General features: G+C 34.0%; 1 pseudogene; it reads right to left on the bottom strand.

Moving 5' to 3' along the window:
- Window positions 1-1,123: 1,123 nt before the first annotated feature.
- Window positions 1,124-4,175, bottom strand: LOC123202807 (annotated as a pseudogene).
- Window positions 4,176-7,421: the final 3,246 nt, after the last annotated feature.

Genomic DNA, 7,421 nt, shown 5'->3' with positions numbered 1-7,421 from the left:
ATTCCGTAAATTAAATTGATAAATTTACCTTAATTATATTAATTAAATTTCTTTTTTAATATAAAAGGTAATTTTGTACATCTAATTATATTATCTATTTTAAGAATTATTTGATTTCTCAATTCTCTTGCAACTTCTATTGCAACAGCCTATTTCTTGTTCATTCTAGTTCATAGTATATTATTTGATGGTTGTCTGAATATTACCTTGTATGTTAGACATTAACTTCTTTAGTTTTTCAAAAATTTTGCTGTCTAGATATATGGCTGTAAATCAATTTCTCTATCTATGTAGGTGAGTAAGCAGGATATTGGCGCTTTGTCAAAGCAATAGCAGCACCAGCCAAGCGCTTTAGGAAGGAGAACTCTGGCTTTAAAAACTAGATTAGATCGGTTGGTTCAATTGGTTAAACTGTTAATTATTAACCAAACCAATTGAACTATGTATAAAATTAGGTTTTGACTTAATTAATATAAAAAATTAATTTTTTTTCAAAAATTTATTATGAAAACTTAAACGAAGAGCTTATTTATCATATTTGAATATACATACATTATCAAACTAAGTTTACTTTAATATTAAATAAGTAAAATTACATATTTAATCATAAATTATATAAAATTATTTTTAATATTATTTTTAAACAATTAATTAGTCTGATTACCAATTAAACTAAATTGTTTTTTCTATCAAATCGATATCCGATTGGTTCTAAAAACATTGGTAAGGAACTCATTCACTCTTTGATTTGATGACAGTTTCTAATCCTTCCGTATTCATATAAAGTTTGAAACAGTTGATTGTTCTAATTCTTTCCTCTTTGTAACAAAATTTTACTACTTGAAATGGCATTTGTATAAATGCATATGAAACAAAATCTTTTCGATCCAAGCCAAACTTGAATTTGAACTAGGGTTAACTTGAATTCACAAACGATCAAATTTTAAGCCGAACTCAAGCTAGACAAAGTTCCAACTCATCGAACTCAAACCAAACTCAAACTGTCTCATATTTTATCCGAGCCAACCCCAACCAAATCCATCTAGGATTTTAAGGGAGGTGAGGATGCTATTTTAGGCTTATAGGTGTCACTAGAAAAACACAAACCCCAGGAAGTGAAAAATAGCAGAAAAATTTTGCAACTAAATTATAACATTAAACCTGTAACAGATTACATTTACAAATGATAAGTACAAAAGAAAGATGAATAAAAAGGGGATCCTATTTACATATTTCTTGAATAAACTGAGAAAGAACTTGTACAGGAAACTCATAAATGATGGTAAGCACCATACTGATTATGTGCTATGGGCAGTCAGATATCGATATCACATTTGACATTTGAGAAACAACTCTTTCTACGAAATGCAGATTTGTAGTAGAAACAAAACCTTCGGTTGTCCTAGAAGTGTGGAATGAGCTTCAGCTTGGGTCGGATAATCATAGTTGAGATGAAGATGCCCTCTCAAAATTTCTATCTGAAGGTAAAGGCGAAACCCGGTTTGTACTGATGAAGATGGAGAGGGAGCTGGTGCTGAGGCTGCAAAAATTGAGAGAGCACTGAAATTACTGCTCATTTCATACTGGCCCCGCCTACAGAACCTTCCATCGACGCCTTAGGTGCTGGTGGCAGCTCAACCTCCATAATTCCTTCTAGCATTTAAACTACTTTCCCCATCATCGGCCTCTGAGATGGTTGCTCTTGGATGCACCAAAAGCTCACCTGAATTGCCCTCATTACTTGCTCCATATCCACATCTTCAGCTAACCTTTTGTTAACAATGCCCTTGACATTGCCCTTCTCAAAATCTTCGAAAGCCCACAGAGAAAACTTTTTCCTATGAGTTTCTGGTGAGACATCAAAATTCCTTCTCCCACTCACCATCTCCAACAAAACCATCCCATAACTATAAACATCAGATTTAGAAGTTATTGGAAGATTTGCCAGCCATTCTGGTGCCAAGTATCCTTGTGTACCTCTAACACTCGTCAATGTTCTGTACCTATGGTCTTTTGGATTTATGAGCTTTGCCAGGCCAAAATCCGACACTTTGGCATTATAATTCTCATCCAAGAGGATATTTTCTGGTTTTATGTCACAGTGGACAATGCAGTCTCGACACTCCTCATGAAGATATGTAATACCCCTAGCAGTACCAAGAGCAATGTTAAACCTATATTCCCAATTCAACAACTTACCTGACTGCTCTTCATTCACAAAAAGGAAGTTATCAAGAGACCCATTTTTCATGAACTCATATACCAGAAGCCTATGCCTTCCTTCAGAACAAAAGCCAACTAATTTCACCAAATTTAAATGATGTGTACTACTAATTGTAGCAACCTCCATCCTAAACTGTTTTTCACCTTGCTCAATCCCCTCTAGTTGTTTCACTGCAACAATTGTTTTATTAGCGAGAATCCCTCTATAAACAGCCCCAAAACGTCCTGCACCAAGCTTTTCTTTAAACCCTTTCGTTGAGCGTTGCAGCTCCTTATATGAGAATTGCACAGGTGCACCCGAGGTGTACTCGAGAAGCGCATATTGGGCAGACAAACCTCCAAACTCAGTACTATTTCTGCAACACCAGTACCACAACTCACCCTCCAATGCAACCAAAACCAAAAGGGTAGCCACAACCACAATTATAACAATCCAAAATCGTAACTTCCATTTTTTGCTATCCTCCACTACCAGAGCATCACTTGAAGGTTTTGGTAACACTGGTCCACATACCTTAACGTAGGAAGTACTAGAAAGTGCTGGGTTCTCAAACCCACTAACAAAATCCGGTGTTTTCAAGTAATACAACCCTGTCCCATCTGATAATGAAGTTGAAGCTACACAAGATCCAGTAACTAAACAATTCAGCCTACAAGCTGATATCCCTACGAAAAAAACCTGAGAGGTCAACTCAGGGACAAATGTCAAGAACTTCATATGTGGTAACTCCAACATAGTAGCACTCCCAGGACAATCTTCGATCTCCACTTTCCTCTTACACCCTTGCTTGCTATCTTTAGCACCAACCAACTCAAAATTCTGACTTGGACACGTGCAAACCGGATCAGAACCTGTGTCATTATATCTACAAATACCCATATTCCCACAATATTCAAAAACTTGACACTGATCAGCAACAGCAGCCCATCTTTCAGTGATAGTCCCACTATCTCTAGCAGTACTATAAATTCTCAAATTCCCATCGGTATCCAAACTCAAAAACCTCAATATATCAGTCCCTTCTGCATAATCACTACTATAAGCCACAATAACTGCACTAGGTAACGTTGGATCAACTATAGATAAAATCCCTATAGACTGCAATCTTAGAACAGGCGAAGTTAAATTAGACTCGATAGATGAATTTAAACCAACGTTCCAATAAATTATACTATTATTCCATTTCAAAGTAAGGTTCCCCGATTGAATAAGAGTAAAAGAATATATACCGGAATCCAAAACTTTTCCGTAAGTAAAATTCTGAGACGGAACAATAGTATCACTTGGATGATCAAACGAGGACCAAATTGAAACAGAATTGCTACCAAGCAGCACGAGATTGCCGGTGTTCAATCGAAGCCGAGGAAACGTTCTGGTTCTCAGTGTTGGAGTCCCAGACGGTGGCGCCGGAGCCGTTGACGAGGCGGAGAGTCCCACTGGGGAGCAAATGGAAAGAACCAGACGACTCAACGATGCGTTGACCAGCTTTCCAGACGGGAACTCCGCCGGCGTAAATGATTGTGGCAAAGAAAGCTGAAGGGCCTTCTTGAATAAAAGTGACAGAAAACGAGCCGTTGGGAGAGGACCAAGACGCGTTCAAGTTTGAGGCGTAAAGAGTCGAGCCCAACGGAATGGCAGCTGATGAGAGGGTGAAAAAGAGGGTTAAAGAGAGAGGTGTCGAAGAAAATAGGGAGGCTTCGGGGGGCATTTTGTAAGGTTTGAAAAGTAGAGAATTTTTGTTTTAATTTCAAATGTTTGAGTGATGAATGACTGCTCTTGAATTAAAGGGGGATAAGAGAAATTGGGGAAGAAGAAGGTAGGAAAGAAGACTTGACTAATTCGAAGTTTTGATTTCAGTAAGGAAAGGCACGGCAGATGTTTTTCACCTTCTCTGCCAGTTTTGTGGGAGATGAGTGCAAGATTGACGGCCGAACGGAGATACAATGTCCCACCCAAGATTTTTGAAATAACTTTCCCACCCTCTAAGTTTGAAATTTAGTTTTTCCATCTGATAACTAGTTCTAATAGTAAAATCTACTAACTTTAACTAGGAAATTGATGAAAATATAGAAATACTCTTATTTGAAAGGTGAAATTATTTAGAAGAATCATTGGCCATGTTTACATAGGCATCGTGACTTCGATTTTGTGGTAATTTCTAAATTTAGTTTTGTCAACTACAAATCACAACCAAGTTTGTGACGATTGCAACAGCTTATCAATGGTGGCGGTGTAAGGAGACTCAATTAATCATCATAATGGAATGATATTTATAAATTAGTTATTTTATTTTTATTTTTTTCAGATTTACTATTACTAAAATTACAATTTAACCCTTGACATATCAACTTTGATCTTCGGTTTCATTGGACATAGAAAGTATTTTGGCTAATTCATTGGGTGCGATAAATTAAAATTTAAGAACACCCTAGATATACTAAATAAGAGAATCAATTTCTTTCTTAATTAGAATTATGTCAAAACGATAAGATTTCATCTTTAAAGTCATAAAATTATATTTTTTTCACTTCTATAAAAAATTATGTATTAATTTTAACAATTAAAAAATATTTTTATTAATTTGTAAAATATATAAAATATTACAGGGTTACCCATAAAATAAAAATATATTGCATTTTCTCCATTAACTTAAAATTTTATCACTTAGATATATATCTTCAATTAAAAAAAGCAAAACTCTAACCCTAGCTCCAATCAATCTTAAATTCTTAATCGCGCCAATTATAATTGAAAATTAGGTTTACAATAGTTGTAATCACATGAAATAATGTAATTTAATAGAAATTGTATTAGAATGGTATAATTCAGTCAGAATATCATTATTTTGGTGCGATTTCAATCATAATTGGCAATACAATTTTGGCTAAATTGTATTGATCCAATGAGATTTTAATAGTTGCTAGTGACATTTCACCGTCAACGACTATGTTAAGTTTAAATTTTATTTTTTATAAAATATGGGTGAAATTGTATTCAATAAAATTTTAGGATGAAATGTTATGTATCTTTTGCCAGCGCTAAAAATTATGAAGGGCGTTTTTGTTTATTTAATATGTCTATTCTAAAAGTGGGATATTAATTAAAATCGATAAAAAATTTTCTGCATAAACTTTTTTAGGCAAACATATAGCAGTTTCATTTTTATAGGCAAATTTACTTTTAATTCTAAAAATACCCTCTCCTAGCGTATTACGTCACTCCCAACGATTTACGTCACACTCGATCGCCTAAAATTTTTTTAACATATTTGATAATTTTTTGTTCGAACTATCACTAATTCACGTTTTAAGGATTAAAAATTGATAAATTTTTGTTTAAGTTTCAAATACAAATAGTAATAAAAAAATAGCATAGATAAGGAGAATGATAAGTGCAAACTAATGTTGTATCACGGTGTGTATGGAGTGTAAAGGGTGTGTAGAGTGTGTGCAGGGTGCGTGCAAGTTGCATATAAAGTACGTATAGGGTGCTTAAGGTGCGTGCAGACTACGAGGTATATATATATATATATATATATATATATATATATATATATATATATATATATATATATATATATATATATATATATATAATAGTCATGCACCCCACGTATCAGCTCTCCACTTACGCACCCTTCACACATTCTGCACACACCCATGTACCTTGTACACACCCTGCACGCACTCACGCACCTTGTATGCACCTATGCACCATGTACTCACTCTGCACGCACCTACGCATCTTGTATGTACCTTTTACGCCTCTATACACTGTGATACACACACAAAAGTTGCTGAAAGTGATGTAATAAGTCGATAAGGATATTTTTGAAATTAAAAGTAAATTTACTTATAAAAGTAAAACCAATATACGTTTGCTTAAAAAAGTTTAAACGAAAAATATTTTATCGATTTTAATTAATACCCCCTCTAAAAGTTAACTAATTTCATTAATGATGTTTGACAAAGTACGAGAAAATATCTCTTTTCCTTTTCACTTCAAATATGAGAATTTGTCATCTTGGTCGAATGGGGAATAGTAGTTTGTGTTACCGCATTCAATATCAAACAACAACTTAATTTTTATTTTTATATCAAAATAAAAAACATACCACATGATGCCCTATAAACACTTATTTAATAGCTAATTTGTTGGGTTCCAATAAAAATTAGTGGCGTGCAAGATGGGAAAACTCATCAACATAAAATATAATAATAACATAAGTTTCAATTAATAGAAGGCCAAATGACTATTTCCCAATCAAGGTTTGCTGTAAACCTAATCTCTCACTCGCTAACTTTTGATAATCTAAATATTCACCCATTTATTAATTTTGATTGTTATTGTCAATGGTAAAATCATTATTTTAAAACTTAAACTTTTTACATCAGACAATGACGATATGACATGAAGATAGACGTTGGCAGCTCGTTCTCAGTAATGGAGATACCAGAGATGGAGGGAAAAGGTCACCAGCGGTGATTTGGAAACCCTAGATTAGATCGGCGGTGAAACTTTAACTTTTTTAGAAGGTTGGAGGGTGGTGTCAGTGCAAAAAGTATGCAGGTTTTGCAAAACTTTGATTTGGGGGGGGGGGGGGGGGGGGGGGGGAGGAGTCAATCTTTAACTTGGAAAATTATTAATTTTTAAAACTAAAATAGGAAAAAGATTTGTAAGAAAATAAAATATCTAAATAACAATTTTACTCCTGAAAATAATAATAAAATTTAACAGATTCGTGTATGTTTAGATTTTTTATAGTTAATAGATAGGAAATTATATTTGCACCAAACCTTGGATGGGAAATAGTCATTTGGCCTTAATAAAAAGAGGTTAGAATTCGAGCATATAAATGTGCATTTCCATATTTTATGTGTTTCAAATGTGGCAATACAGAAAAACGTCCATTTCTCCTTTGACAAATTGAAATTAGTCAGGATTTATCTGTCGCTTAGCTTTACAATGAAAATCAACAAATCAAACCTATAACAAGTTCACATTGCTATTGAATATTTCAACTTGAGCCTGAATGCCTTTTGGCATGTGTTCAACATTAAATCTTCCATTTTTTTCAAGTGTCAATCAACGTACATGAGAAAATTTTAAAGCCAATCTATAGGGGAGTGTTATCTCATTCCACAACCCAATATTGTTCAACTATCATAGTCCTTTGGGCATATTTGTTATTTTATGT

The sequence above is a fragment of the Mangifera indica genome, chromosome 19, assembly GCF_011075055.1.
Source record: "Mangifera indica cultivar Alphonso chromosome 19, CATAS_Mindica_2.1, whole genome shotgun sequence".
Classification (NCBI taxonomy): Eukaryota; Viridiplantae; Streptophyta; class Magnoliopsida; order Sapindales; family Anacardiaceae; genus Mangifera; species Mangifera indica.
The sequence above is the reverse complement of the archived record's forward strand: the minus strand, read 5'-3'. Positions and strand labels throughout refer to the sequence as shown.